Source organism: Hypanus sabinus, chromosome 7, assembly GCF_030144855.1.
Source record: "Hypanus sabinus isolate sHypSab1 chromosome 7, sHypSab1.hap1, whole genome shotgun sequence".
Lineage (NCBI taxonomy): Eukaryota > Metazoa > Chordata > Chondrichthyes > Myliobatiformes > Dasyatidae > Hypanus > Hypanus sabinus.
In genome coordinates, this window is record NC_082712.1 from 129,892,411 (window position 1) to 129,907,227 (window position 14,817).

Genomic DNA, 14,817 nt, shown 5'->3' on the forward strand with positions numbered 1-14,817 from the left:
AATGTTGCAGCTATATAGGATCCTGGTCAGACCCCACTTGGAGTACTGTGCTCAGTCCTAGTCGCCTCACTACAGGAAGGATGTGGAAACTATAGAAAGGGCGCAGAGGAGATCTACAAGGATGTTGCCTGGATTGGGGAACATGCCTTATGAGAATAGGTTGAGTGAACTCAGCCTTTTTTCCTTGGAGCGACAGAGGATGAGAGGTGACCCGATAGATGTGTATAAGATGATGAGAGGCATTGATCATGTGGATAGTCAGAGGCTTTTTCCCAGGGCTGAAATGACTAACACGAGAGGGCAGTTTTAAGGTGCTTGGAAGCAGGTACAGAGGAGATGTAAGGGCTAAGATTTTTATGTAGAAAGTGGTGAGTGCGTGGAATAGGCTGCCAGTGACAGTGGACAGTGCACAAAGGCACACAAGTAAGTTTAGAATTTTCTTCCCATTCAGAAAATAGTCTGTGCTTTTGTTCCTTCTACCAAAGTGCATGGCCATAAATTTCCCAACACCATATTCCATCTGCCACGTCTTTGCACATTCTCCTAATCCAAGTCCTTCTGCAGCCTCTTTACTTCCTAAGCACTACCTGTCCTTCCACCTACCTTTGAATCATCCACAAACTAGGCCACAAAGCTGTCAATTCCATCATCCAAATTATTGACATATAATGTAAAAGGAAGCGGTCCCATTCCTTGTCTCCTGCCAATCAGCCAATGCTCAATCCATGCTGGTATCCTTCCTGTAATACCATGGGTTCTTATTTTGCTAAGCAGCCTCACGTGCAGCACCTTGTCAAAGGCCTTCTGAAAATCCAAGTACACAAAACCCATCAATTCCCCTTTGTCTATCTCACTTGTTATTTCTTAAAGAATTCCGACAGATTTGGCAGGCAAAAATTTCCCTTAAGGAAACCATGCTGACTCTGGCCTATTTTACCATGTGTCTCAAAGTATCGTTAATAATCTACTTCAACATCTTCCTAACCACTGAGGTCAGGCTAGCTGGTCAATAATATACTTTCTTCCGCCTTGCTCTCTTCCTGAAGAGTGGAGTGACAATTGCAATTTTCCAGTCTTCTGGAACCATGCCAGAGTCTAGTAATTCTTGAAAGATCATTATTAATATCTCCAAATACCTCCACTATCTCTTCAGCTACCTCTTTCAGAACACTGATCCAGATAACTTTACTACCTTCAGATCTTTTTAGTTTCCCAAGCACTTTCTCCTAAGTAATAGCAACTGCACTCACTTCTGCCACCTGTTACTCTCAAACTTCCAGCATACTGATAGTCTCTTCCACAGTGAAGTCTGATGAAAAATACTTACAGTATTCAGTTTTCCCACAATTTCCATCTCCACTCCAGTATCATTTTACAATGATCTAATATCTAATCCTGCTGACCTTTTACTCTTTACTTATCTGAAGAAACTTGTGGTATCTTCTTTGACGTTATTGGCTAGCTTACCTTAAAATTCCATTTTTCGCCGCCTAATGGCTTTTTAATTGCCTTGTTCATTTTTTAAAACTTCCTAATCCCCTAACTTCCCATTAATTTTGCTCTATTATATACATCTCTCTTGTGCTTATGTTGACTTTGACTTCCCTTGGAAACATAGAAAACCCACAGCACAATACAGTCCCTTCAGCTCACAATGCTGTGTCCAACATGTACTTACTTAGAAATTACCTAGGGTTACCCATAACACTCTATTTTTCTAAGCTCCTTGTACCTATCCAGGAGTGTCTTAAAAGACCCTATCATATCCACCTCCACCACCATTGCCAGCAGCCCATTCCACGCACTCACCACTCTCTGCGTAAAAAACTTACCCCTGACATCTCCTCTGTACCTACTTCCAAGCACCTTAAAACTGTGCCCTTTCGTGTTAGCCTTGTCAGTCACGGTTGCGTCACCCTGCCTTTAGAATACTTCTTTGGGATTATCATCCTGCACCTTCCGAAACTCCAGCTATTGCTGCTCTATCGCCATCACTGTTAGTTTCACATGGGAATTAAAGCAGAAAGCAGCCGGACGTTGAGACATAAAAATGCATGAGCGCTCAGCAAGTTGGGTAGCATCATGAGGCAACATTTTGAGCTGAGACCATTCATCAGCACTTAACAATGAAGGATCTGGGCCCCAAACAACTGCTTATTTCCTGCTATGAATACTGCCTGTCTTGCGAAGTATCTCTGGCATTTTGTGTGTGATAGCAATATGGTCCCTGGAGGAATAAACTTTTCTCGGGCTTCCAGCTGGACACAGGTATTGATTTTAACCGACTTTTCGATGACAAAGCTCTGCTATCTTCATCAGAGACAGTGCCTAGGCATGTCGAGTCTGTTGGTATTGTCCATCCCTCCCGATTGCTTAGTCCTCATCCACTCAGGTTTCCGCTATCTTACCTTGTTAACAATTGAATTCCAGTTCTTACTTAGAGCAAGACCTTGACTTTGTTAAAATTCTTCTTCTCTCGTTTTATTTCAATGGCTTCTTTCCCCAGACGGTAGTTTTGTTCCATCGAAGTCATTGCTAATGCATTGTTCTGCTGCTGCCAATTTCTCTGGGTAACCCAAACAGATACAGCCCCAGTGTTCCTTGATACCGATTTCCACCGTGCGTCCTGCCTAGCTGATATACGCTGCTCCACATCCACAGGGAATCCTGCAAACACCAGCTGTCCTGGGTGCCAGGACCCACATAAACTGGGATTTGAGCTTCCTTATAGGTTTGCGGATGCTATTAATTCGGTATTTCTTCAGGATCCTGGCGATTCTTCCAGAAACCATGGAAATATAGGGAAGACAGGCGGTAGCGACGGGTTCCTCCTCCTCGTTAGGTTTCCTGATTTCCTTCACCTTGTAGCCATTCTGTATGAACGCCATGCGTTATCATTTTATCTCCTCGTGGAGACTCTCCAGGTCTGAAGTAGTTTTCACACTGTTAGTCAAAGTAGAAATATCTACTCTACTCTGGGAGGCGCGGTGGTGGCTGTTACTGTTGAGGCAAAAGTCCCTATGAGTGGGTTTCTGAGTGATGCCATGGCTGAGGTTGCCATCCGGTTTCCATCATATTAGAATGCCAAGAATGGGAGGCAACCATTCAGTCAGTTTACGATGAAGATGGAAAAGAATAGTTGCCTCCTGTTCCTGGACTTTCTAAAGCTGCGAGGACTGTCGCCTCAGTAATGGCGTCGTTCGGAAATTCGTTCACACGGACTTGTACCTCAATAATAACAGCCACCATCGCGCCTCCTAACGTAGAGCGGTTCTTTCCACTTTAATTAACAGTGCAAAAACTACTTTGGACCTGGAGAGTCTCCGCGAGGAAATAAGACGATCATGCACAACGTTCCTACAGAATGACTACAAGGTGAAGGAAATCAATCAGGCCCTTAAAGGGCCAACGGAAAAACCAGGAAACCTGACAACGAGGAGGAACCCATCGCTACCTCCTGAATTCCCTGTACTTACACGATTTCCCAAAGGATCGCCACGATCCGGAACAAACACTGGATTAATACCATCCACAAACTCATGAGGAAGCTCAAAGCCCAGCTATGTGGGTCAAAGATGACCTGGGACTCTAGACGGCTGGCACTTACAAGATTCCCTGTGAATGCGGAGAAACATTTATCGGACAGATGGGACGCACTGTGGGGAAGTTTACCACTGTGGGTTACCCTGAGAAATCTGCGGTTGCAGAACATTGCATCCGCAATGGCCATAGGATTGACTTCGATGGAACAAAACTACAATGCCGTGCCCATGGCTTTTGGGACCACCTGGTGAACGAAGCCATTGAAATAAAACCAGAGGATAAGAATTTTAACTAAGACGAAGGTCTTATTTTAAGTAAGAACTGGAATTCAATTATAAACAGGTTGGGACAATGGAAACCTGATTGGATGAGGACTAATCAATCAGGAGGGACGTATGACGGGGGTATAACTACCACCGGACTACACATGCCCAGGCATCATCTCTAATGAAGATGGCAAAGTTTGTCATTGAAACGTAGGTTAAAATCAATACCTGTACCCGGCTGCAATCCCAAGAAGAGTTTATTTGTTATATATGCCAGGAAAGCACTAGATCCTTTCTCATGGCACCTGGAGTTTTCTATACAATTCAGTATCTACTGCAATTCCACTATTCAGCTTCATTCCATTTTTCCTGAAATCCCTTTGTCCCAAACAATATCCAGAACTGTCTTCAGCGACTGATCACTAATAACACTGGACAACAAATTGTTTTCAAAAGTGTTGCTTCCACAGAATTTTTTTGTTTATGATAGACTGCTTGAAGATGAACACAAATATAATTTCAGAATACTTGTATCATGGGAATTTGGAGAAACAACAAATTATCTATTGAATATAATGTGTTTAATTGCATAATGGTGCTGATGCTTTGAAATAGTTCAACTACGTTAAAAATATTTTGTTAAATATTTTCATTTGTACTCAGTGTCTTAAGCTTCTCTCTTAAATGTCCAACAATAATTTGCCAGCGTTGATGGATTCCAGTTGCCCTGGTATCTTTTCTCCAGGATGGCAATGTCCTGGTGAAACCTTTCACCATGCTCGTCACCCACAGCACCAGGATTTGCAGGGAAGAAGTCTAAATGGGAATGCAGAAAATTAATCTTAAGCAACATGTTGCATTTCATGGTTTTATGTACTTGAAGCATGCTTTCAACCAGCTGCATGTAGTTTGGTGTGCTGTAGATGCCAAGAAAAATTTCAACAACTTCCTTGAATGCCTTCCATGTGATTTTCTCCAGTCCCACTAGAAATTCTTCAAATTGCCTGTTATTGATGACCTATTTGATTTGTGGACCAACAAAAATGCTTTCCTTAATCTTGGCATTAGTCATTCTGGGAAACATCTGTCTCAAATATCAAAATCCTTCATAGAAGTTTTTGTGCCTGGTGATAGCAAATTCCACCCTTACAGTCCTGAACCCAATAATTATTACTAAAACCTGTCCTGCCATGCAGCAGCCACGCAGCCCAAGCATGCCAGGACAAGATCGGAAACTTTCCAGCTTACATTGTAGGCAAGATTTTAATTGACTGGAATTATGAATTGAAATAATAAACATAAATTTATTAAAAACGGTGCATGTTAGGGAAATTTCATGGCGATTTTCATGATCAGTAGCCCAAAATTCATAAGATACACTTAAAGGTATTGAAGAAGCAAAATCTTTGTTGTCCAGTGTAACCTCTGGAATAAGAACTTATAAAAATCCAAAATCTGTATGAGTGTTGTATTGCTGTGGGGTTATTTGGAACAAGAAAAATAGCAGATTGAGTACCCATAATCCAGTTAAAAAGTTAAATATTTTTCATCAGTGTTTATGACAGGAAATATTTTGAACATCCCTCAATACAGAGCAATTGTAGAGAGGAAGCAAATGTCATTTTTAATCACGATCATGTTCATCATCGCTGGCATATGTCCTGGAATTTTGTTGTTTTGTGGCATCAGTATGTTTTAATTCATCATAAAAATAACTATAAATTACAATATGCATATAAAAATTAAATAAATAGTGCAAAACAAGAGGGAAAAATAATGAGGTAGTGCCCATTCTGAAATCTGATGACAAAAGGAAGAAAGGTCGTTGCTGAAACATTGAGTGTGTGTTCTCAGGCCACTGTACCTTCTCGATGATAGCAATGAGAAGAGGGAATGTCCTTGGATGATGGACATCACGTTTTGAAGGTGTCCTCGATACTGGAGAGGCTGTTGCCCATGATGGAGCTGCCCGAGTTTACAACTTTCTGCAGCTTTTTCCAATCCTGTACAGTGGCTTCTCCATACCTGACAGTGACACAGCCAAGTAGAATGCTATCTACAGTACCTCTACAGAAATTTGCAAGTGTCTTTGGTGACACACCAAATCTTCTCAAACTCCTAATGACATATAGCCACCATTGTGCCTTCTTTATAATTGCATCAATATGTTGGACCCAGCACAGATTTTCAGAGATATTGACACCCAGGAACTTGAAACTATTCACACTTTCCATTTTTGATCCTCTATGAGGACTGGTGTGTGTTCCTTTGACTTCCCTTCCTGAAGTCCACAATCAATTCCTTGGTTTTACTGTCATTAAGTGCAAGGCTGTTATTGTGAAACCACTCAACCAGCTGATTTATCTCGCTCCTGTGTGCCTCGTCACCGTCTGAAATTCTGCCAACAATTCAGACAAATTTATAGATGGTGTTTGAGCTCTGCCAAACCACACTGTTGTGGGTGAAGAGAGAGTAGAGATGTGGCATCCTTGAAATGTGCCAGTTTTGATTGTCACTGAGGAGGAGATGGTACTTCTGATCCTCACCGTAGTCTCCCAGTGAGGAAGTCAAGGATCCAGTTGCAGAGAGATGTACAGAGGGCCAGGTTTTGGAGCTTGTTGTTTAGAAGTGAGGGTATAATTTTGTTGCACCCTAAGCTGTAATCAATAACAGTATCCTGAATAGTGGGCAAACTAAAGAGGTTAGAGGTATATGATTGCCTTGGCCTGAGTGGCTTAAATGAAAAAGAAGTGGCTACTGAATTAATGAATACAATGGCTGTGATCTTCCAAAAGTCCTTAGATTCTAGAGAAGGATCAGAATATTGGAAAACTGTCTGTAAGTCACCCCAATTCAAAATGAAAGTGAAAATTCAGCCATTAATCCTCACATTTATTGCAGGAAAAAATTGAAATCTGCACTAGGGAAAGAACAGCTGCACATATGTATAATCTAACGAAACCATGTCAGAGTGAAGAGAAATTATACATGATAAATTTCTTTGAGTTTGTTTTAAGAATTGATAAAGCAGAAGCTGAAGAAGTGTGACAAAGTGTCACATAAAACATTAGCACACAAGATAAGAGCACTTGGTGTCAGGGTTAACACGTTGTCCTTGTTTACACTGCTAACACATGACTGTGCAGCCAGATTCAAGGGCAACCTGATCATTAAATTTGCTGATGATACCACAGTGGTGGGGCTCATCAGCAAAAATGATGAAACAATGTACAGGGAGGAGGTCAGACACCTGGAGAGCTGGTGCAGTGACAACAACTTGATGCTTAATGTCACCAAAACCAAGGAGATGATCGTCGGTTTCAGACGGTCTCAGCCTGAGCACACACTCCTCAGCATCAGCAGCTCCACAGTGGAAAGAGTGGAAAGCATCAAGTTCCTTGCGGTGCAGATCTCGGACAATCTCACCTGGTCCGGGAACACCACTGGGATTGTGAAACGGGCCCAGCAGAGACTGCACTTTCTGAGGAAGCTTAAACAAGCATCACTCCCCACTAACATCTTAACTACATTCTACAGAGGCGTGGTTGAGAGTGTGCTGACCTTCTGCATCACAACTTGATACTCCAGCTGCAGTGCTGCCGACAAAAAAGCCTTGTAGAGGGTGGTTAGGGGAGCAGAGAAGGTTATTGGGGTCTCCCTACCTTCTGTCCAAGACCTCTTTCAGAGTCGATGCCTCCAGAAGACATGGTACATCATTAAAGACCCCTCACACCCTCTCCATGCACTGTTTGTTCTTCTGCCATCAGGTAAACGTTACAGGAGCATCAAAACTAAAACCACAAGGCTATTAAATAGCTTCCTCCCACAGGCAGTCAGACTGCTAAATAGCTGCTCTACCTGACTCTGTTTTGGACACTTTCAACTTGCACTGGACACTTGTAACTTGTTTTTAACTGACATGTGGCTGCTGTGTTTTACTATTTATTGTTATGTTTATTATTAGTGTTGCATTTGTTATGTTACGATTGCACTTGCTCCTGGGAAACGCTGACTCATTCTGCCCTGCAGAGCTGATGTACGGTTAGAATGACAATAAAGTTTTTGAATCTTGAATCTTAATCTAATTAATGAAAGAACAGGCTCATGTCCTTAACCATTTATGGTCCTCACCATTTAACTTTCTATCAGCTGCTGGTGCCCATTTTTCATATGCAAATTGTGTCTAATTAAGTTTTATGCTTCCCGTGTTTTCTTGGCATCTAAAGGGTCATCGGTGGCATCTGAAATAGAAACTGTTAAATATACTCAGCAAGTCAGGCAGCATCCATGACATTAAACTTCAGCCTACTTTCTGAGTTTGTGCTCCCAAAGCAGAATCAAAATTACCATAAGTCTCAGAAGGTACTCATGAGTCATTTTGTAAATTGCGTTTTCTGAGAATACATTACATTTCAAGTTCAGGTTTAAATTTAATTGTCATTCAACCATTAACATGAATACAGCCAAACAAAACAGCTTTCCTCAGGGGCCAAGTTGAAAAACGCAGTACCAACAGCCACACAGACAATCTATGGAGAGGAATAAACAATCAACATTTCAGACCAAAACCCTTCTCTCCATAGATGTTGTCTGACCTGCTGAGTTCCTCTAACATTTTGTGTATGTTGACAAAGCTAAGTTATTCCAGAACCAATAGAAGGATCAAATCCCTGTAATCCTACCAAAAGTAAGTATTTGGTTCAGTAATAGACACTGCACCAATAATATTGTACCTTGACCACTGAAGCCTTTACATTTCAGTACTTTAGTCAAGTGGTCAAAAGTAGTAAAAACAGAGGTGTCCGGCCATATATGTGAATATTTGCTATGTTTATGCTGAAAATGCAGGGCAAATCCAGTTTGTTTAATTACTACTCTACTATTCTACTCCAAATCATCAGGTAGGAGGAACATGTTAAAGAATTTACTATTAATCTGTTTATTTATGTTCAGTCAGTTTCATCAAGATCATTCAGCTCCAATTTTCAGTAAAGTCTTGGCTTAATGATCTGAATTTCAAACCTGGTGTGAAATGCCCAGATAAGAGTGGACATGGAGAGGTTCTTTCCAGTCTTGGGAGAGCTAAGGATCAGAGGGCATAGCCTCAGAATAGGAGGTCCCTTTTGAATAGATGAGGAGGATTTTTTATAGCCAGAGGGTGGTGAATCTGTGGAATTCTTTGCCATAAACAGCTGTGGAGACTAAGTCTTTGTGTATATTTGAGACAAAAGGTTGATATGTTCTTGATTAGTAAAAGGCATCAAATGTTCTGGGGAGAACACAGAAGAATGGGGTTGAGAGGGAAAATAAATCAACAATGGTCAAATGGCCGGGCAGACTTGATGGGCCAAATAGCCTAATTCTGGTCCCAAGTCTTATGGTCAAATACTGTCTTTGAACTTCTTCCACAATGTCAACAAGATAAAGGAGATGGCTATCAACTTCAGCTCATACCCCTTTTACACCGGCAGAACAGCAGTGGAAATGGTGAGCAGTTTTAAACTCCTATGAGTGCACATCTCGCACAACTTCTCATGGTCCCAGAGCAAATTTTACACAATCAGGAAAGCTCACCAACACCTCTCATTTCTGAGAGGGCTGAAGAGAGTTGGATCATGCACATCTGTGCTCATGCCATTCCACAGATGTGCAATAGAGAGCATCCTAATGAGCTGCATCACTGCTTGGACCAGAAACTGCACTGCGGCGGACAACGGGTAGACAAAACTGCCCAACGCATCACGAACCCCAGCCTACCCATAATCAAGGACGCATATACAGAAAGTTGCCAGAAAAGAGCCAGTAACATAATGAAGGATCCTACCTACTGTGCTCATGGACTGTTTATTCCACTCCCATCAGGGAGGAGGCTATGAGGCATCCACACCAGGACCACAGATTGAAACCAGTTACTTTCCCCAATCAGCAAGGCCGATTAACACTTCCACCCAGTAACCCACCCCTCCACACTCCAACCATCACTACTTTATCATTTCCATTCAGTCACCTATGTACAGACACTCCTGTGCCTAGCATCACTTCATGGACATACAATCAATATATACAAGATATCTTTTGTATTTATATTTATTGTGTTCTTTGTTCTTTTTGTGCTGAATCTGTTGTGAATAAAATCTCAGGAGCAGCAGACAGAATAGATCAAGCTGACTCAGAGAACTGGTTCAGACTATAGAAATTTATTTCAGATATCATGGAGAGCCTCTATACCTAAAAGCAGTGCATAGGGGCTCTGCTTATCTTACAGACCCGCTTCATTATATAGGCACAGTGTGCATGACTAAAAGCACTTAGCTTGTAAGTACAACATTCCTGCCCTACCAAGGCACATGTCTCTTTCGGCTAAGAGCAGGTCCAGGGCGATACTATTCTGCAAGGTTACCATCCTACGGCCAACTACCTCTATTGTTAGGTCTTTCACCTGCATCTGCACGACAATTAGGGCATTGGCAGTGTCATTGGCTGATTTCTCTAGAGCAGCTGCCATATTAATAATTTCTCACAAATTTCGGGCCACACCATATGAGGGAAATGCTATCATCCAAAACCTTTCACTTCCGCTTACACCACCTTAAATAAGGGGGTTGCAATATATCTTTTATAGGATGCACAGAGGGCACTATATAGGCCAGATAACAGCCGCCCATCCAATTTCCTGGAGAGAGCTGTAGTGGAGGATTGCTTCTCTGAGTGGAGGCCTGTGACTAGTGGTGTGCCACAGGGATCAGTGCTGGGTCCATTGTTATTTGTCATCTATATCAATGATCTGGATGATAATGTGGTAAATTGGATCAGCAATTTTGCTGATGATACAAAGATTGGAAGTGTAGTGGACAGTGAGGAAGGTTTTCAAAGCTTGCAGAGGGATCTGGACCAGCTGGAAAAGTGGGCTGAAAAATGGCAGATGGAGTTTAATACAGACAAGTGTGAGGAATTGAACTTTGGAAGGAAAAACCAAGGTAGAATATACAAGGTAAATGGTAGGGCACTGAGGAGTGCAGCAGAACAGAGGGATCTAGGAATACAGATACAAAATTCCCTAAAAGTGGAATCGTAGGTAGATAGGGTGGAAAAGAGAGCTTTTGGTACATTGGCCTTTATAAATCAAAGTATTGAGTATAACAGTTGGAATGTTATGGTTCTATGGTAAGGAACGATGGACCGGACCATGAACCGGAATGCGGACTTCATGGACCAGACCGTGACACCTTTACACTTATGTACTGGAAATGACATTAACAATCTGGAAATTTAACGGAATATGACAGGCAGTCAGTTAAAACTGTTCTCTAATTATCCAGCGGTTTGAAATTAAACAATTCTTGTATTTATTATCTGAGAATTTCAACATCAAGTGCAAGGTCAAAAGCTTTAAGTTCCTCAGTGTGAATATCACAAATGACCTGACTTGGTCTAACCAAGCAGAGCCCACTGCCAAGAAGGCCCACCAGTGCCTTTACTTCCTGAGAAAGCTGAAGAAATTTGGCCTGTCCCCTAAAACCCTCACTAATTTTTATAGGTGCACCGTAGAAAGCATTCTTCTAGGGTGCATCACAACCTGGTATGGAAGTTGTCCTGTCCAAGACCGGAAGAAGCTGCAGAAGATCGTGAACCTAACCCAGCACATCACACAAACCAATCTTCCATCCTTGAACTCACTTTACACCGCACACTGTCAGAGCAGTGCTGCCAGGATAGTCAAGGACATGACCCACCCAGCCAGCACACTTTTTGTCCCTCTTCCCTCCAGGAGAAGTTTCAGGAGCTTGAAGATTCATACGGCTAGATATGGGAACTGCTTCTTTCCAACCGTGATAAGACTGCTGAACGGATCCTGACCCGGATCTGGGCCATAGCTTCCAAATATCTGGACCTGACTTGCACTACCTCACTTTCCCTTTTCTATTTTCTAATTATGATTTGTAACTTAAATTTTTATTATATTTAATTCAATTTGTACTCCAGGGAGCACGAAGAGCAGAATCAAATATCGCTGTGATGATCGTATGCTCTAGTATAAATTGTTTGGTGACAATAAAGTAAAGATGTGCTAGGGTAAATTCTATTCCACTTTGCCAACTTGCAGGTTTCTTTTTCTCTCCCTCTTCATTCTTCAGCTCATGTCCAGAAGTTACTAAGCGTCATCATTGCTCTGCCCGGAGTCGGTGTCTGTATGCTGAATGCTTTTCCAAAGAAATCTAGCAAACCTCCAGAATTTGTGCCTTACACTCACCTCCATATCCATAGCAAGGTATGAACCAGAAAGTCATTTATTGTTTTTTGAAAGAAAATTGCAAAATAAGTACATAGGTTTTAATATTTCATAATGTATACACATCAACCCTTAGCAGAATAAAAGTACCACAGCCTCTACTTCCAAAATTTATATCAATTATAGAAATAAATGATGAAGAGTGTTCGGCCATTTGGGATTAAACTGAGTTCGTTGTTTCTATATGACAGTTATCATAATGTATACATTCTTCACAGAAGAACTATTTAGCCCAAACAGTCTCTTTTCCAAATTATTGCTGTTTTTTTATCTATTCTTGGGAGGATAGATGAATTTGATGAGTCATTTTTATTATGTATTTGCAGTGGAAGTTACGGCAATAAAAAACAACGTTAAGTGTTCTGTAGTCACCATAACCTACTGTTACTAAGTTTATTCTCTTCACTACTTTTTGAAGAATAGCAAGATTCAACTACCTAATTCCTAAGAAGAACACTACCTGTTGTAATCAGGTTGATGCAGTTATTTCTAGTTATTTTGTTTAGATGTTCAATTTAAAGATTTGTAGCTTTATCCAGTAACATCTGCTGCAAGATTGTGGTTATATGTTGAGTTAAACCGAGCTCAGTAAAGACACAGGCAAAAGCACTTTCACTTGAAATAAAGTCTATGTGTCAAAGATATGTCTTTTGTGATCTTATCAGGTTAAGGATCACAATCTCAATAAACAGAACATATTTTTAAAGCATTCCTGCCACCAATAACCAATGACAGCTATTATATTTATATGTACAGTGTGTTTTTATTATTACTGCGTTCTTTATCGTATTCTGTTTTCTTTTGTGCTAATTAGGATCCAGAGAAACAAATTATTGTTCTCCTTTACACTTGTGTATTGGAAATTAAACAGTCTTGAATCTTGAATGCAGGACAAATGGATAGAGTAAAGTTTCTGTTAGATCCTGTTTCACAAGTTGAACATAGAACACTGCTCAAGTGTGCAACAAATCATTGCTAACAAATCCAATGTGCAATTTTAAAGCCCATAGATTGAATGTAGATTTTACTCCAAAAACTGAACAAAAATTTAACAGATTTTTTCTCAATAAATTGACACAGTTACTAGCCTTCACTGGAGGTAGTATATCCTGCTTCTGGAACTTAAGCAATGAACTATAAATTGGGACCCCTCCACAAGTAAGTTTGGTTAAGTCACACAATTTCATAATTTTCCCTGATACCATTGTTTCCCTTTTTCTGCAGTTCCAATTGTTACTGCTCTACGATTAACAGCTGAGCTTTCCTGTGGCAAAGTTCCTCCTGAATCTCTCCACCTCTCATCCCTCCTCTAGAAATACTCCATAATGCACACCTTATTTGACCAAGACTTTCACCATCTGTCCTAATATTTTAAATGTCTTACTATCAAATTATATGTCATTACTTTATTGGATATTTTGCACTGTTAAATGAACACAAAGGAGTTCATGAATGGCTGAAAGATCTGCCTCGACTCCTGTTTTTTTATGAGCCAAATATTCCTCATGTTCTAAACTATTCTATGAAATTCGTACTGTTACGAACCCTGTAACTGGGTCACTGACCAGCAAAGATAGGGAGGTCCGTTGAAGTCTGATGGTACTATTTTTAACAGTATTTATTGATAAAGGGGCACAAAAATAAGATCAATGCAAGCATACAGATAATATACGTCATCAATACTAAATCTAAAAGCGCGGGTATAATAAAAATCAATAAGAAATAGCTCTATCGTTGTCTAGGGGATAATGTATTGTCCAATGAAAATATAAAAGTCGCTGTTAGTTCGTTCAAGCTGCAGCGTTTTGGGTTTGAGAGAGAGACGGGTTAAACTTGCCCAGTTCTCGGATGATGCCAATCCTTCGAGACTTTTGGGAGTTGGTTTCCCCGTTGTTAGCTAAAAGCCGTTTTTCCATGGTAAAGGGCACCGGTTTCCGGGGCACATGGGAACCGAACGCACGTGGCCTCCACACCGGCTTCCGCTATTACGGGATCGCTAGCGTTTCTTCTGGTGCGTCTGAGGGGCTGTTCCCACAGACCCTCTTTTATCCTGACTCACAGGGTCTCAGATGTCAATCAGGTTGGGGTGATGCAATCCCTCCACCAACCAGCCCACTTTGCCTGAGGGCTTCCAAGTAGCACAGTATTGTAATACACAAGTTCATCTTCAAGAGACAATGGCCGTGTCCCATTGCTTTATATCGCCGGGGAACGAGACATTCCGCACGTCTCTCTCTCTCATTTCCTGGGTCCCCTGACCCAAATCAATAGTGATCTTGCGATTCTCACAAAGGAGGGGGCTACCCCGCACCCTTCGGCCCCTCAGAGCTGTGGTACATTCATAACACCCCCTTTCTTCAAAGCGTTTTCACCAGCGGTGAAACGAAGTAGTACAGAGTCTTACAGGATTTTAGAATCTAACACGGGGGTCGGCAACCTGCGGCTCCCGAGCCATTTGTGGCTCTTTCACCTCTGTGCTGCGGCTCCCTGTGGCTTTGGGAAATAATTGGTCAGTATTTAATTAAAATGTATTTTATGTTAGTTTGTTAGCTTTTGAAATGTAATTATGGTGATCTTGTACAACCTAAGTGTAGCGACACATTTCCTGCCACATCCGAAACGGCTCACAATTAGCCAGCATTCCGGCTAAGGGAGATAGCCTACGGGGGTTTGTGAGTACGCGTCTTTTGCAGCATCTGCGTCCATGGGGGCTGGGTT